This window comes from Capra hircus (genome assembly GCF_001704415.2).
Source record: "Capra hircus breed San Clemente chromosome X unlocalized genomic scaffold, ASM170441v1, whole genome shotgun sequence".
Taxonomy (NCBI): domain Eukaryota; kingdom Metazoa; phylum Chordata; class Mammalia; order Artiodactyla; family Bovidae; genus Capra; species Capra hircus.
In genome coordinates, this window is record NW_017189517.1 from 2,099,975 (window position 1) to 2,118,070 (window position 18,096).

At 40.2% G+C, this 18,096-nt stretch overlaps 1 long non-coding RNA gene and 1 other non-coding gene across 2 annotated transcripts in view; one reads left to right on the forward strand and one right to left on the reverse strand.

The window, feature by feature from the left end:
• The window catches only part of LOC108634473, a 111,822-nt gene that overhangs the window by 44,029 nt on the left and 49,697 nt on the right, over window positions 1-18,096 (forward strand). The gene's annotated exons all lie outside the window — the stretch shown is intronic.
• TRNAS-AGA lies at window positions 1,222-1,303 on the reverse strand. The gene has a single exon. It is a non-coding gene; the product is annotated as a tRNA-Ser (tRNA).

Below are 18,096 nucleotides of genomic sequence, written 5' to 3' on the forward strand. Positions count from 1 at the left end.
GAAATATAGCACAAAACGTGTGACATTAATAGTAACTCCATTTTAATTTCAATGCTATTATTCAGTTAATGTAAATTAATATGAAATATGATACAAACAGTTAAATGTAGCCCCCATATATTGCTTTGAGTGCATCTTTGAAGGCAGAAAAAGTAGACTAAATCAGTGAGAAATTGAATTCTGAAACAGATATTGTAGTTTTCCTCATAGTTCATATGTCAGAATTATCTCCCTCTTACCTTTTCTTTAGTTCTATTGCTCTTTTTTTAGTTTAATAATGAAAATTATAAAAATATTAATTTTAATGATAAAATGGTAATTTAGCAGGAAGCAGACTATGCTGCCTTGCAGTGGATCTTTAAATTCAATTTTTAACAGAATTAATTTCATGAGGTGTGTTGTTCTATCTAAACCTAGGCCATATAGGTATTCATGTAGATTCATAAACCGTATCCCATGAACTCCAAATAAAAGATATAAACCTATTTTTGTCTATAGAGACAGAGAAAGGAGTAAGGTAAGAGAGAAAAGTACTTTATTAATCCTAAAAAAATCAGATACCTATTTGAAACTGAGAAAGGAGAAATGTGCATAATGTGTGTTTGTGTATGTGTATTTCAAAAGGAATACATTAATGAAGTAGCTATTTCTTCTTTAGAATGACAGATATCTTTGCGCTCAAAAAGAAAAATAATAGGGTCTTCCCCGGTGGTCCAGTGGTTAAGGATCTGCCTCCCAATGCAGGGGATGAGGGTTTGATCCCTGGTCGGGAAAGTAAGATCTCACATCCCACGGGGAAAGTAAGAGAGCCCATGCACTCTGGAGCTCCTGTGCTACAACTGGAGAGAATTCTGCGTGCTGCAGTGAAAGATCCTGCGTGTCACAACTCAGAGCTGACACAGCCCAAAGTAAATAAATTTATAAAGAAGAAGAAGAAATGATATAGGAAGAGTTTGGATTAGATGACCTGTACAGTCGGCGTTGTCCGTTTCTGCGCTACTGGCCTTCCTGTTGGCGATTGTCTGAAGGGTTTTGTGCGTCTCCTGCTCTTCCTGGACTCAGGTTGTAACCGCAATCGCCCAACTCCCTAGCTGTGTCATGTCTTCGTTGTCTAGCCCCCTTGGGGTCCCAGTCGTATCCCAGCGTTCATAAATTCTTTAAATGGTTTGCGGAGATGCCTGCAAAAGGGAACTAAGCACGTGTGTCGAAACGTTGACTTGCTGTATTCGGCAGGGTTCAAACCTGGGCGGGGCGACCCCAATGGATTTCTAGTCCACCGCCTTAACCGCTCGGCCGCGACTACCCCTGATGGTTAATCTTGGCATAGAGACCTAGGCACACAAGTGTCTAGTAGCAGGTGAAGAGCTTTCTGAAGTGGATGCTGGTTTCCTGTAAGGAGGCTTAAGAAGGGGAGCAAAGAAGCAAATCATCCACATATTACAACAAAAGAAGGAAGCTCTCGGGGACTTGATATCAACCAGATCAGCCTTCAGGATTTGCAAGAAATAAAGACTTCGTAAAAGCCTGTGGGCCGAGAAGAGCTACTCCACGTTCAAAGCAATGCTCAAAAGTCTCCAAGCCAGGCTTCAGCAATACGTGAACCGTGAACTTCCAGATAATTCCAACATGTGTATCATCTTGGTACTGGTATCTGTTCTTTAGTTTGAGATTTTCTGGTTGCTTGATATCGGCGACTTTTTAAAATTAAATTCTTGACATTGTAAATATTATATTATGAGATTCTGGATCTTTTTTACATCTTTTCTTTTGGTAGGTCTACTCTGGCATCATGCTGGTGGGGGAAGTGGTCACCACTTCATTACTACTGTGTGGAAATAGAAGTGCAGGTTCTCCACTAAGCCTGCATTGATACTCTGGGGAAGTAGAGGGGCACCCTGTTACTGCTTGTTGACTTAGATATTGAAGCTCCCTTCTAGGGCTTTACTGATACTGATAGAGAGAGGGGCACCTGATTTCTGCTCACCGTGTGGCCTCCACTAATATTGATTGCGGATGAATGATCCATATGGCCTTCTTCTACCCACTAGGTTCCCTACTTAGTCTTTGCTCATGGGAATGAGGGTAAAGCCCTAGAAGTTGAAGCTCCCTTCTAGGGCTTTGCTGATACCACCCTGGGTGATAGAGAGGGAGGGGCACCTGATTTTTGCTCACCATGTGGCCTCCACTAACATTGGCTGGGGATTAGAGAAAGATCCATTTGGCCTTCTCCTACCCACTAGGTTCCCTACTTAGTCTTTGCTCATTGGAATGAGGGTAAGGCCCATGATTTTCCTATATTGTTTGGCTGGAATAAAGTGTTTATTATCTAAAATTTTTCTGAATTGCTGTTTGCCCCTTTCTTGGTCTTTTGACTAGAGAGAACAGGCTTTCTTGAAACTAGTTTTGTCTGTGCTCTTTGGTTTCTCTGGGTTGCTGGCTTTCTCAATACCTAGTCCAAGATAAATGAAGAATACCCAGGAAATTCATCACTTTGTTATTCCTTGGATCCCAAAGTCCTTAGCCAGTCTGCCTTTCTCCCTCCACCTTTCAGAGTGCTTATGTTAGTTTTATATAAAATAGGTTTTTAGCTGTACTTATTGGGAAAACTAGGGAGAAGTGCATCTCTTTATCTTGTGCTAGAACCAAAAGCTCAGATATACTTTTTATTATTCTAATTTACCATTTATAAGGTGTTTTTCTAGAATTGGATGTATCAACCTACAGACCCACCCCGCTCATATTCATAACCATCACTGAATTTATATATTTTAACCACGTTACCTCTCAGCCTTCTGTCATCCCTTGGATCATTTAGTTGACTTTCAGTAGATAATCTTCAAGTCCATGATGACTTCTTTAAATATCCTCATGGTATTTCCCAAATTTCTCAACTCTGATACCTGTTCTTACTTCCAACTCTGAACTTAGTCATTTTAGCAACTGCCCAGATTTTTTCTTCAATGAAAAGAAATATTAAACTAAATCCTCACTTCATTCAAAACCATGCTTAAATGTCACCTGTTCAGAGTGGCTTTTCATGACCATTCTCTGTACAGTTACTCTGTTTCTTTTCTTCATATCACTTATCACTATTTGCCATTTTATAATTATGTGTTTGTTCATTGTCCCCATCCCTCTAATATAAAGACTAGGACAAGGCCTGTATTTTATTCACTGTTGTATTCCCAATGCTCAGAAAAGTCCTGGCAGATAGCAGTCTCTAGGTAAATATTTTAACTGATAGAATGAATAAATATGTCACAAGGGATTTGGGTGAAAGAGGAAGAAGAGAATGGAAAGTTTAGGGCACCTGATTGAAAGAATTCTAATTTATATAGGACAGTAGCCTCCAGATTAACATGGACCAAACTTAGATAAAAATGTGTGAGGGGCAGAAACTTACTTTTTCTCTTTTTGATTCTTTTTGTCTCTCATCTAAACGACGTTTCTTGTTCTATCAAAATACTTTAGCATAGGAGCAAAGCCTTTTTAAATATGGCAGTTATGGCCCTCTGATGGCAAGGTTGAAGACTCCTGACCAGAAATTTCCACATTTTGCTTAGAAGACAGAAGCAAGTGACAGTTTGGCCAGCTGCGGCCAGTGCATTAGAACTCATTTGGTCCGTGGAATAACTGTATTCATTCCAAATGCAGGTCTTTTGATGAAGCTCAAGACCTTGAGTTGAATCCAGTTTTTATAGGTGAGTAGTTAAAATGAATAGAAGAAAGCAGTGAGGTCATCTATCCTGAGCAGTCAGGACCTCATCATACTTCTGCTCACTCTGTGACTTTTGTTGCAGCTACCTATGGAGTCCCACATGGACTGGGATCTCTTTGCTTGTCACAGCAAAGGAAGGGATACAACATTTTCTCTAAGATATCACTGCACCTTGGAGGAAGATTACAAAGCAATGGGATATTTTTTATTTCATCTCTTAGTTTGATGTCTCTCTAAGCAGCTCAGGTGTCAGGTGCCATAGATGGAAAAAAAAACCTGTATTACACCCTCCCAGAATATTTCTAAAAATATGTCCATTCCTAATCTAAATTCAGAATAATAGTATATATTATACCATAATAAAATATTAGGGCTATGCTAAAACAAAAATAGTGGAAAATTAACACGTTAATGTCCTTTCAAATATAGTAGCCTTCTAGGGAAACACAATTCAGGTTTGAGAACGTTAGTCATATACAACACTTGTCCTGGATAATTGATATCACCTGAGCTATAAAACTGCAGAGCCACCCCGCCCTTCCCAGAAGTATTTCCTCCAGAAATTATATTGTTCCTTGAACAGGCAAAGCTTTTACTCAAATGAGCTGTCTCCAACAAGCTTTCCATCAAATTCTTTGCCATTGGTGCAGTTGCCTTAATTTTACTTAAGTGCTTGCTGGCTGACTTGGAGTCCAGAAAGACAAAGTGTATCTTATGGGTCAGAATTCAAGTTTGGGAGGAAAAAGAAAAGCAGCTGCCTTCTTTTTAACCTCCCTGCCATTTTCTTACCACTAGTGGTGATGAGGAGATGAGAGCCAAAACGGCCCTCGTTTCTATCTTGATATACCTGCTTCGGTGACTTGCTTACTTGCAGCATGTGAATGACCTCCATAAAAATAAGTTCACTGAAAGAAAGATCTCCTGGCAATTCAAAATTTGGTCTAATGATTTACTCCCACAAAATTACATTTCACATGGTTGCACTGAATTTTGCCTTTATTTTGTCTGCTGACTCAAATTGGGGAGCTAACATAATGGGGTGTACTTTTTCACTTTGTTTTTATTCTAATAAAATATCACCCTTTAATTGTAGGAAGTGGATAGTGGAATGAATAATGAAGAAATTTGCTTTCCTTGTAAAACTGTGCTTATGAGAAAAAAAAACTCTCACCTTTGAAAATACTTTTAACTGTGCAGACTTTTTGGCTGAATTTCAGTCAACATGAGTAAGATAATCGCCTTATGCATCCATCCACCCATCTGTTCAGTTCATTTGTTCAGTATTTATTCAACACCTACTCAACCAGGCATTGATGATACAGCCACGAAAAAGACAGAGAAGTGAATCTTCTACTCCGTGGGCCTTTGATGATGGCCTACTCCTTGAAACCCTCTTTCCTCTGAAGTGCATTCCCACTTTATTTATTTTGTTTTCAAAAAGTTGTTGAGCTCCTCCAAGGCAGAAATTCTATCTTGTGTTTTCTATGATGCTAGACATTCGACAAATACTTGATGGACTAGATTTAACAAAAGTTTTTAAAGATGTAGGTGAGGAACATTTCAGAGCTAGTCATTGGATGTTAGATTTAGAAGGGTCCTTAAAGATAATCTATTCCATAGATCTCCAGACGGTAGTTATATAGATACCTTTAGGGTTGCTTCCAGGGAATGACGGAGAAGGCAATGGCAACCCACTCCAATACTCTTGCCTCGAAAATCTCATGGACGGAGAAGCCTGGTAGGCTGCAGTCCACGGGATTGCTGAGTCAGACACGACTGAGCGAATTCCCTTTCACTTTTCACTTTCATGCATTGGAGAAGGAAATGGCAACCCACTCCAGTGTTCTTGCCTGGAGAATCCCAGGGACGGGGGAGCCTGATGGGCTGCCGTTTATGGGGTCGCACACAGTCGGACACGACTGAAGCGACTTAGCAGCAGCAGCAGCAGCAGCCAGGGAATGGGGACGGCCCAGCGGAGGGATGGTGGTACTGTTATGACCTTCAGTGTACATCAAGCATAAGATTTGCACTTTCAACCCTTTTACGTGGAAGACATTTCTGTAAGGTTTTATATGAACAAAGATTTGGCTGCTTAAAAAAACCCTCAAAACTACTAACTAATTGGTCCAACACCTCTTACAGTTCGTTTAGATAGGCCTGGACTGGAATGAGTGAATTTAACTCAGATGATCATTATATATACTACTGTGGGCAGGAACCCCTTAGAAGAAATGGAGTAGACATCATAGTCAATAAAAGAGTCCAAAATGCAGTACTTGGATACAATCTCAAAAATGACAGAATGATCTCTGTTCGTTTCCTAGGCAAACCATTCAATATCACGGTAATCCAAGTCTATGCCCCGAAAAGTAACACTGAAGAAGCTGAAGTTGAACGGTTCATGAAGTACTATGAGACCTTTTAGAAATAACACCCAAAAGATGTCCTTTTCATTATAGGGGACTGGAATGCAAAAGTAGGAAGTCAAGAAATACCTGGAGTAACAGGCACATTTGGCCTTGGAGTACAGAATGAAGCAGGGCAAAGGCGAATAAAGTTTTGCCAAGAGAACACACTGGTCATAGCAAACACCCTCTTCCAACAATACAAGAGAAGATTACCCATGGACATCACAAGATGGTCAACACCGAAATCAGATTGCTTATATTCTTTGCAGCCAAAGATGGAGAAGCTCTATATAGTCAGAAAAACAAGAGCGGGAGCTGACTGTGACTCAAATCATGAACTCCTTATTGCCAGATTCTGACTCAAATTGAAGAAAGTGGAGAAAGCCAGTAGACCATTCAGGTATGACCTAAATCAAATCCCTTATGATTATACAGTGGAAGTGAGAAATAGATGTATGGGACTAGATATGATAGACAGAGTGCCTGAAGAACAATGGACGGAGGTTCATGACATTGTACAGGAGACAGGGATCAAGACCATTGCCAAGAAAAAGAAATGCAAAAAAGCAAACTGGTTGTCTGAGGAGGCCTTACAAATAGCTGTGTAAAGAAGAGAAGCCAAAAGCAAAGGAGAAAAGGAAAGATACACCCATTTGAATGCAGAGTTCCAAAGAATAGCAAGGAGAGATAAGAAAGCCTTCCTCAGTGATCAGTGCAAAGAAATAGAGGAAAATAACAGAACGGGAAAGACTAGAGATCTCTTCAAGAAAAGTAGAGATACCAAGGGAACATTTCATGCAAAGATGGGCTCAATAAAGGAGAGAAACGGTATGGACGTAACAGCAGCAGAGGATATTAAGATGAAACTGGAGCCAATTACACAGAGTGAAGTAAGCCAGAAAGAAAAACACCAATACAGTATACTAACACATATATATGGAATTTAGGAAGATGGCAATGACGACCCTGTATGCAAGACAGGGAAAGAGACACAGATGTGTATAATGGACTTTTGGACTCAGAGGGAGGGAGAGGGTAGGATGATTTGGGAGAATGACATTCTAACATGTATACTATCATGTAAGAATTGAATCGCCAGTCTATGTCTGATGCAGGATACAGCATGCTTGGGGCTGGTGCATGTGGATGACCCAGAGAGATGTTATGGGGAGGGAGGTGGGAGGGGGGTTCATGTTTGGGAACGCATGTAAGAATTAAAGATTTTAAAATTTAAAAAATAAATAAATAAATAAAATTTTAAAAAAATACATCAAATAAAAAAAAAAAGAAGAGGTGGCAAGAATACACAGAACAACTATACAAAAAAGATCTTCATGACCCAGAGAATCACAATAGTTTGATCACTCACCTAGAGCCAGACATCCTGGAATGTGAAGTCAAGTGGGCCTTAGAAATCATCACTGTGAACAAAGCTAGCGGAGGTGATGGAATTCCAGTTGAGCTATTTCAAATCCTCAAAGATGATGCTGTGAAAGTGCTACACTCAATATGACAGCAAATTTGGAAAACTCAGCAGTGGCTATAGGACTGGAAAAGGTCAGTTTTCATTCCAGTCCCTCCGAAAGGCAATGCTAAAGAATGCTCAATCTACCGCACAATTGCACTCATTTCACACGCTAGTGAAGTAATGCTCAAAATTCTCCAAGCCAGGCTTCAGCAATACATGAACCGTGAACATCCAGATGGTCAAGCTGGTTTTAGAAAAGCCAGAGGAACCAGAGATCAAATTGCCAACATCTACTGGATCATCAAAAAAGCAAGAGAGTTCCAGAAATATATCTATTTCTGCTTTATTGTCTATGCCAAAGCCTTTGACTGTGTGGATCACAATAAACTGCAGAAAATTCTAAAAGAGATGGGAATACCAAACCATCTGAACTCCCTCTTGAGAAACCTCTGTGTAGGTCAGGAAGCAACAGTTAGAACTGAACATGCAACAACAGATTGGTTCCAAATAGGAAACAGAGTACGTTAATGCTGTATATTGTCACCCTGCTTATTTAACTTATATGCAGAGTACATCAAGAGAAATGCTGGGCTGGATGAAGCACAAGCTGGAATCAAGATTGCTGAGAGAAATATCAAAACCACAGATATGCAGATGACTCCACCCTTACGGCAGGAAGAGAAGACAAACTAAAGAGCCTCTTGATGAAAGTTGAAGAGGAGAGTGAAAAACTTGGCTTAAAGCTCAACACTCAGAAAACTAAGATCTTGGCATCCGGTCCCATCACTTCATGGGAAATAGATGAGGGCACTGCAAATAGTGCCAGACTTTATTTTTTTGGACTCCAAAATCACTGCAGATGGTGCTTGTAGCTATGAAATTAAAAGACGCTTACTCCTTGGAAAAAAGTTATGACCAACCTAGACGGTGTATTGAAAGGCAGAGACATTACTTTGTCAACAAAGGTCCATCTAGTCAAGGTTTGGTTTTTCCAGTAGTCATGTACGGATGTTAGAGTTGGAGTATAAAGAAATGTGAGCTCAGAAGAATTGATGCCTTTGAACTGTGTTGTTTGAGAAGACTCTTGAGCATCCCTTGGCCTGCAAGATCCAACCAGTCCATCCTAAACGAGATCATTCCTGGGTGTTCATTGGAAGGACTGATGTTGAAGGTGAAACTCCAATGTTTTGGCTACCTGATGCAAAGACTGACTCATTTGAAAAGACCCCGATGTTGGAAAGATTGAAGGCAGGAGGACAAGGGGACGACAAAGGATGAGATGGTTGGATGGCATCCCTGACTCAATGGACATGAGTTTGGGTAAACTCTGGGAGTTGGTGATGGACAAGGAGGCCTGGCCTGCTGCGATTCACGTGGTCACAAAGAGTTGGACACGACTGAATGACTGAACTGAACTGACTTAAGAAGGTTAGGTGGGCTTCCCTGATGGCTCAGATGGTAAGGAGTTCGCCTGCAGTGCAGGAGACGTGAGTTCGATCCCTGGGTTGTGAAAAACACCTGGAGAAGGAAATGGCAGCTTGCTCCAGTATTCTTGCCCGGAGAATTCCATAGACAGAAGAGCCTGGTGGGCTACAGTTCATCCAGTCACAAAGAGTCAGACACGACTGAACAACCAAGTATGTGCACACACACACACATACACACAAGAAGCTTAGGTAATTTTCTCAATGTCATACACACAGTTATTAATACTCTTAGAGCTTAAACCTGAATATTTGGATTTCAAATCTGAGATTCTCTCTGTGACATTCTGTTTTTAACTAGTTCACAACTGTTGCTTGACCAACACAGTGCTTGACACATAGAAGTCATAACTGAAAGAAGGAATGTTCACATCTGCTTTGATAGCCCTTCATCTCTCCTTGGACATATTTGTGCCCTTAGCACGGTGACTGTCATACAGTAAGTGCTTACTGGTGGTGGTTGTACTGGTGGTAATTATTCATGATTGATTGTTTCATCTTTCCAGATTAATGCACTCTAATCCTTTTAATCTGTTCTCATAGTCTTCCCTCTCCCATCCCTTCAAAGAGCTTTGTTGCTCTTATTCTCTGTCTGCAGTCCTTGGGATGAACTGGATATGGGAATTGGGACATACAGAGGAAGTTCTAACCATAGCTCCCTCTTAAATGCTTACATGTTTAATTATGAAACACGTAAGAGTTGTCTGTTGTCAAGATTAAGAAAACAAAATTATTGTTTTTGGAGAAGGAAATGGAAACCCATTCCAGTATTCTTGGCTGGAGAATCCCATGGACGGAGGAGCCTGGTGGGCTACAGTCCACAGGGTTGCAAAGAGTTGGACACGACTGAGTGACTTCACTTTCACTTTAGTCGCTAAGTCGTGTCCGACTCTGTGACCCCATGCACTGCAGCACGCCAGGCTCCCCCGTCCTTCACTATCTCCTGGAGTTTGCTCAAATTCATGTCCTTTGAATCAGTGATGCTATCTAACCATCTAATCCTCGAAAAAAGAAAAAGACCATAAAACACGACTTGTACTAAAAATGCTTTTGAGAGTTTAGTTAGGGCTTTTGTTTGTTTCAAAGTATAAGTACTGTTGCAGCATCATTTGACTTCTTACTGGATCTCTACACCTGCGCGTTTTGTATTAGCGCTTGCTGTGCTAGCTTCCCTAGTTTTGTGGGTTTCATTGGTTCCCCCACCTTTGCTTCCCCTGTTGCCTGCTTGCTCTGTTTTTCAGCTGGATGTCTTCTCCAGTCCAAATCAGAAATACTACTGACAAGGATTTTAAGCTCTCCTCAAGGGGAGATGACTTGGGATTGACGTGTTTCACATCTTGCTGACAGATCCTTTAGGTTCAGTGTGATCAGAATGCTTCCTGTCTGACCGATTTTAAGAGAGCTTTACGGAGGGTCTCCTGCCCCCAGCCTCTGCTGCTATTGCTGTTGCCAGTGCAGTGGGACGGAGCGGATTGATTGGCTTTGTGGCTAGACAGAATTGGGTGTTGTTTGTTTTCCCAGTTTATTCTTGCTTTTGGATGTTGTTTCCTCTTTCTTATTAGCACCCTAGTAATAGAAAAAAGCATTATAACAAGAATTTAGAATTCAAGGTTAGAACTTCGGTCTCCATTGGGTAAAAAAAATAAATAGGTCCCTGACTTTAAAAGTTCATGCTAGGTTTGAAATATTTAATTTAAGGCTATTCTCACAGTTTTCTTTTGCCTCCCACTTTTTTTTGCCTTATGAATGACTTTGTTGTAGTGAGTGACAACTATATCCTATCCTTGCCGATCATTTTTAAGTGGATGGATTTTCATAGAGCAGTGCATCTCTTGTGGTATAGATTTTTATCTTATGTATTAAGAGTTTGTAATTCAATATTTTCAGGTTTTCATTTTTAGTTGATGACATTGATAAATAGAATTATGACTTTTATATTCATAAGATATTCTGCTAAGTCACTTCAGTCATGTCCGATTCTGTGCAGCCCCCTAGTTGGCAGCCCACCAGGCTCCGCAGTCCCTGGGATTCTCCAGGTAAGAACACTGGAGTGGGTTGCCATTGCCTTCTCCAATGCATGAAAGTGAAAAGTGAAAGTGAAGTTGCTCAGTGGTGTCAGACTCGTAGCGACCCCATGGAGTGCAGCCTACCAGGCTCCTCTGTCCATGGGATTTTCCAGGCACAAGTACTGGAGTGGGGTTTCATTACCTTCTCTCATAAGATCTTCTATCTATACTTAATTATCATTACTGTGAAGTTATCAATTTTATAGCCTAGAGGTTCGTCGAAATCTAGATCAGTTTCATCATTTCCAGGTAGAGAATAGCCAAGATATTTTTAGAAAATATTTGTAACCGAGGTTGTTAAATGATTTGAATGCATGAGTCTATGACTTAGTTAGAGACTTGGGTAGTTTATCAGACTGAAAACTGATTTTCTACCCTAGAATCATGGCGCGCCTAAAGTTTACTTAGAGTGACTTTTATCTTCAATACAATAAAATCCTGAACATTATATAATGTAAGACAATAGTTTGCATTTATTATAGTTAGTCAGCAAACATTTATTATCTATGACCCTTCATCTTTGGGAGTTAAGATTCTACTACTAATTCATGTGTTTATACTATGTAAATTAAGTTTTCTTTAAGATGTGTGTCTGGGTTAAACAAAAGAATAGGCAGCTGTCTGGGTTTTAGACATTTTTTCCATAGATGCTGTCTTCTGGCCTTTTTGTCTTAGAGGTCGCCTAATAGATACCACTCTGCTAATGTGTCAACTTGTGTTTATATAATTGGACTCAGACATTTATCATAAATGGAATGAACATCTAGCACTCTATGCAATAGAAGAATATATCTTTATAAAGTTGAGACAGTTCTAAAAACACTGTATTCTGGAAGAAGCCACCAGCTGCACACACAACCAGAAATTATGCTTGTATTTTAATATCCATAGACGATGAATAAAAGACTTGGGGGTTCCTCAAAAGAATCCTATTTATATGTATTTATTCATAGATCTTAAGTATGTCAGACCAATAATTAGATATAGTGTAAAAAACACTTAATCTTCCATTAAACTAGACCTCAGTGCTTACCTCACTCTGAGCGCTCCACACAGATTCATCTTTAACTTAGGTGAAAACACAATCAATTCACCCTTTTTAGGAGATTTTTAGGGCCCACCTTTCCTCCCATTTATTACATTCTCCTAAATTTGGCCTCAGGCCTTTAAAATGTTTCGGGAATGTCTTCTCATTCACTTTTTCGTGAAACTCTGCTTCCTCAATGGGGACAGTGACTAGCTGGACAGAGTCTCAGGGCCCTGGTTTTGAAATCTGGATTTCCTTCCTCTGCTCGTCCCTCATGTACAGGCACTCTAAGCTCTAAGGAGGATCAGTATGACAGTAGTCAACTTACAAAAGAAAAATCAAAAGCAAGTCCACCTGAAGCTTGGTACAGAAATACATCACTTTATTTTTTTTTAAATGTGTTTATAAGAAACTGAATATATAAATTCTATATTTGTAAAAAAAAATGTTCAGTGTTAGCTTGGCATTTTAAAATATTGCTATATCACAGGGAACTCAGCTTGGTGCTGTGATCACCTAGAGGGGGTGAGACAGGGGAGTGCGAGGGAGGCTCAAGAGGGAGGGGATATATGTATATATGTAGCTGATTCATGTTGTTGTACAACAGAAACCAACACAACATTGTAAAGCAATTATACTCCAATAAAAAGAGATAATAAAATAGTGCTATATGGAATGCTTCTGTAATGCAAGTAAACATTCTTAATTTCTCCGATTTATAGATTGGATATAGATTTTCTTCAAATAGGTCACACCTGTACTCTGGATCCCCACAAAGAATTTTTCAAGGAATGACCCCTTTGCTAGACCCTGATTTCTCAACCTGATTTCCTGTGGTTTCTTCCTTCTTCATTAGCCCAGTGGCTCAGGTGTACCTTCCTGCCCCCTGATCTCTACTTGGCTATCATATATTAATATATAAAAATATAATTATATATTTGTTTATATATGTTATACAGTGAGAATATACATAGGAACTGTATAAACATGTGTATTTATGCATTTATCCACGTTCCATGGCATCCAAAATCAGCAGGCACATTGTGCATTGCTAGGGTTTTCTCTTTTTTTTCTGTATGCTGCTATTTATTCTAAATATTTTCATTTTCTCTCTTAATCATTTACATGCCATACTAACTGTATCCACTACTGTGGTGTAACCACTTCTGAAGTGAAATGGCATCTATTTAACAGCATTGAATTTGTGGTTGCTTTTGTTCAGAAGAGAAAGTGGACACTCTTCTTTGTTCTTTGCACTGAAAGACTTTAACCCATCTCCGATATTGGCAAGGAGAATGGTTCTCTTGATTTGCTTTTAAAAGGATATGCACTAGTAATCTCATTTTACCCTTTTATTTTCCTCCTTACTACTCTGCCCCTTGGCTTCATTCACCTCTTTATGGGGAAGAATGCATCTGAGGTTTTCTTTGCTTCTCCCCTTGCCGTGATATGTAGACTAGTTTATGGAAAAATACATCAGCCGCCTGCCATGCATTTAAATCCCCCACTTCTCTGCTGCATTTGTGTGCAGCAGCTGAAAGACAAATAGATGAATGCAGGACCGTTTTTGTCAGTGAAAGTTTTTGGATGCATACATTACCAAGCACACATATCATTAAATACGAGCTTAATATCTGGAAGCAAAAGTGGTAGTACATCAACTTTGTCCACCGAAGAGAAAAGGGGTCATTGTTTGTGAGAACTAAATGGAAACATATCCTTCCTTATCCATCAGAGGAATTAAGAGATGGGAATTGGTCTTTTAGGCCATCTGGTTCCTGCCCCAGGGACCAGTAGAAGACTGGTCCTGGCATTATTGTATTCTCAGTGCTGATTATTTTTGTTACATATTTCCATAGCTTTGCAGTAACTTCAAATGCTTTTGTAACTATAGTTCCTCTATTCTCTTGACCAAAGAAGTTCAGGTTGTATCTCACTTCAAAGTAGATGTCCCCCTTTTCAACTTTGTTAAGCCTTATTCCACCAAGCTGGGTTAAGGTACTGAGATTTAGCCTTTTTAAGATAACGTATATCTTCTTGGCCCTAACTTTTTCCTTACCTTTCCCCCCTCTGTTCTGAGTATTCTTAAACAATTTTAGAAAGTTAATTACCATATAGAAATTTAACATTGTGAACATCTTAAAATTATACCTCCAAGACCAACTAACATTCCTTACAAAGGATAGAAATGGGAAGGGAAGGATGTCCAGGAATTGACTCAATATCTGTCCTTTCCCTCTCCTCGTCCCCCTCACTCCCTCAGTTTCTCTCTTCCTCTTTTCCCTCTCACACACACATGCATGTGCACACACACAAGCACATTGGACTTATGTCAAACCAAATCATCCCAGTGCTATTTGGATGGAGGTGGGGCATGTAAGGAAGGAGATGGAGAGCCTAAAGTGGGGTTTGTGGCTTAAAAATCAAGCGTGTTAAGGAAGCAATGAAATAGACAGTTTCCAGGTCGTAAGGGACCATAGAGAATGTTTCCTTAGTTATGTACATGAGGAGAGTAAGACCCAGGGAGTTAATGACTAAATCAGTTGACTTCTCTGAAGTCCACTGTTTTGTTTCCTATACCACGCTGAAGGCAAAAATTGTGGAGATTAAGGGTAAACATCAAAGTCCTGGATTTGGCATCTGTCCATTAATTCATTCAGTTAATCAACATATATTTATTGACCAACTATGATGTGCCAGACATTGTGCCAGGTGTTAAGGACCCCATATGGTCCCTGACCTCAAGGAGCTTATAAGTTTATTCACCAAACTCTAGTGAGAAATAGAAAACTGAAGATATAGGCAATCACAGTACAGAATGTTTCCATAGCACCCGGAGGATGCTAACAGAGCATGTGAGAGGTGCCCTCTAATCCTGCTTTAGGTGACAAGGGATAGCTTCCTGGCAGAGATTTCCCAGGCCAAGGTGAGACAGAGTGTTCCAGGGTGATGTTAAAGCATATGTAGTCCCTGAGGCAAGAGCTGGGAATAGTTCAGTATGATTAGAGAATACAGTGAAGTTAAGGGTTGGGGAGGGATTGTTAAGGGGGTACAGTATGAATGAGACTGTGGAGATAAGAAGGAGCCAGGTCATGAAGGGCCTCATTTGCCATGTCAGAGAATTTGAAGTTCTGCAGTTTAAGAACAATGTAGAAGTCACTAAAAAGTTTTAAAGTCAGTGATGTGATTGTATTTGCCTGTTAGAAGGATCTCTCTATTGACAACTGGAGAGTTAACTGGAGATAGAAAGGCATGTGAGGAGGCTATTGCAGTAATCCACTTGGACTGAGGTAGTAATGGTTGGGATGAAGAGAAAGGTTCATATTTTAGCTAGGACATAGAGTCCATCGGACTTGGTTACCAGATGTAGAAAACAAGGGAGAGTGATGAATATGAATAACTCCCAGGCTTCTGGACTGAATAGCTAGGTGGGTTGTGTGCCATTTCTTGACATGGAGGACAAGGTGGAAAGGGCAAGATTGTTGAGTAAAGATAATGTGTTAAGTTTGAGTTATCCATCGGATGCCCATACTGAGAAAAATCTGGGTTAAGATATAAATATCAGAGCTATCAGCATAAATAGAAATATGATTTGAAGTCATGGGATGACCCAGAGCCAGTCTGAGGATCAGTTGCCCTTAGACCTTATTTGGTCTTAGATTTCTTTATGTATCTGACAGTTATGGGCCCTTTCCCCATATACAATTCTGCCTGCAATTTTAAGAGGTTCATAGACATCTTGATGCATATCTGCAAACTGTTATGATGTCTGGATGAAGAACCTCTCGTGGTGGAATAGGAAGAAAAGAGGTGTAAAGATGAAACACTGGCATTTCGGTCTTCCCTAGTGGCTCATATGGTAGAGTCTGACTGAAGTGCAGGAGACCCTGGTTCAATCCCTGGGTCAGGAAGATCCCCTGGAGAAGGAAATGGCAACCCACTCCAGTATTTTTGCCTGGAAAATTCCATGGACAGAGGAGCCTGGCAGGTACTGTCCATGAGGTCGCAAAGAGTTGGACACGACTGAGCAACTTCACTTCACTGGCATTTAAGAAATGAGTAGTGAAAGAGAAGTTCATGGAGGAAACTGGGAAAAAGAAACCAGAGAGTTAATGGGTGTCATAGAAGGCAAGGAAAGAGTTTCATGAAGCCGAAGTGGTCAGCAGAGTTAAGTGCTGCAGGGAGAGAGTAAGATAAGGACTGAAAAGTGATCACTGGCTTTAGCAACAATGAGTGTCAGTGACCTTTGCAAGGGCTGCTTCAGTAAAATGCTGTGGACAGAATCCAGAATGCAGTGATTAAGGAGTGCATGAGAGAAGAGCAAGTGGGAACAGCAAGTGCAGGCCACATGTTTCCAAAGGGGCAGACCTGGGGTTAGGGGGAGGCTTGTCTTTTGTTCATTTATAACCAAATTGAGGGTATTGAGTATCTCTTGGAATTTTTGTGTCATTTTCTGATTTCTTATCATTAAAAAAAAGAACAAATAAACCAAGGAATTCAGATCTGGTAAGAGTAGAGTTTCACCGGTTTCCAATGCTTCTTTCTGATATTAATAAATGATGAATTGTGGTTTTAAATCCCTACAGTTCTATATCTCTTCCTCAGCTTTGCTTAAGGTGTCTATCTACCCAGAATCCACAATGCCTCAGGCAGTACTAAATTAGCACTATAGGTGCATTCAGGCCAGACAGGCTGGGAATGAGAGGCAATAAGGCTGGCTTTAGACCCTTGATTGAAGAGCCAGCTTTGTAATACCCAGCTTAGTAATTATGAAGGCTTTATGTTTGCATGTGTGAACCTTAGTTAAGCTTTGTCATAGGTTTTCCAAAACAGCTGGGGCTTTTGGTCTATGAAGACATTAATTTGCGTCTCCAGGGGCTATGCATAAATCAAACTGGGAAAGAGGGGAGGAGGAGCGAATTTCTTTGTGTGAATCCCAGCTCCCTGTTAACTGTTTAATTGAGGAGAAGGAAAGAGTCCTATGACAATTACTGAATTAGGGATGCATTATTATCTTCTGCTTGATGTATTCTTGCTTGGTATATTTATGCTAAGAAAGGCAGTAAACCCTCTCTCCTCTAAGAAGGCCCTGCTTTGTTGACCTTAAACAGAAACGTAGACTCAGATTTCACAGTTCCTGTTGTTTCAAAGGGAGGCTTAATGTTGGTGGTGATGGTTGTTAATTTAAACTTTGGTCTTCTTTTCTTACCATCTGCTGTGTAGTGGCCTTTCAGTCACAGTTCAGGGACAACAGCAAGGATCCCACCTGGGGAAAGCAGAGTAATGACATGGGCCTTTGGAAATTCTGCTCTTTCTTCCCCTCTGGCCACAGAGAAGATTATTGGGAAACCTTGTCATCATAGAAGCTATTGTCATTTTGGAGTGAATTAACGATGGGAAGTTAGCCCCGACCTAAATTCTTCTGACCTTTTGAAATATCAGCATAAATGATGCTGTGGTGAGCCAAGGCTTCCCCTCCCCCACTATTTTGGGTTCATCTTTCAGCCACTGCATGAATCTAACTGAAGAGTGCCAAAATGTAGAAGAGAGAGGTTCTTCATAGTTTTCTTGTTTTCAGATGCACTGCCTTTTTAGCCTGATAAAGAAATAGATGATAACAAATAGAATATATGCCACAAAATACTATAGGAACTCCTATAGTAGAACGAGTGTGTGTGTGTGTGTGTGTGTGTTTTATTTACTAAACATTCTTAATGTTCAGGAGCATGCTCACAGAGGGAGAAGACTATGTTTTTCTCTATAACAGTCCTGTGATGCTACTGTCAGGGTCCGAATACCAGAATTCATAACCCATGACTCAGTTTGGTATTTTTTGAGTGAAAAGCCACAAAGACACAAGTTTTGTCAGTGTGTTGTGCATGGTACATTTTAAAAATTAATATTAAATATCACCAGCAATGTTGA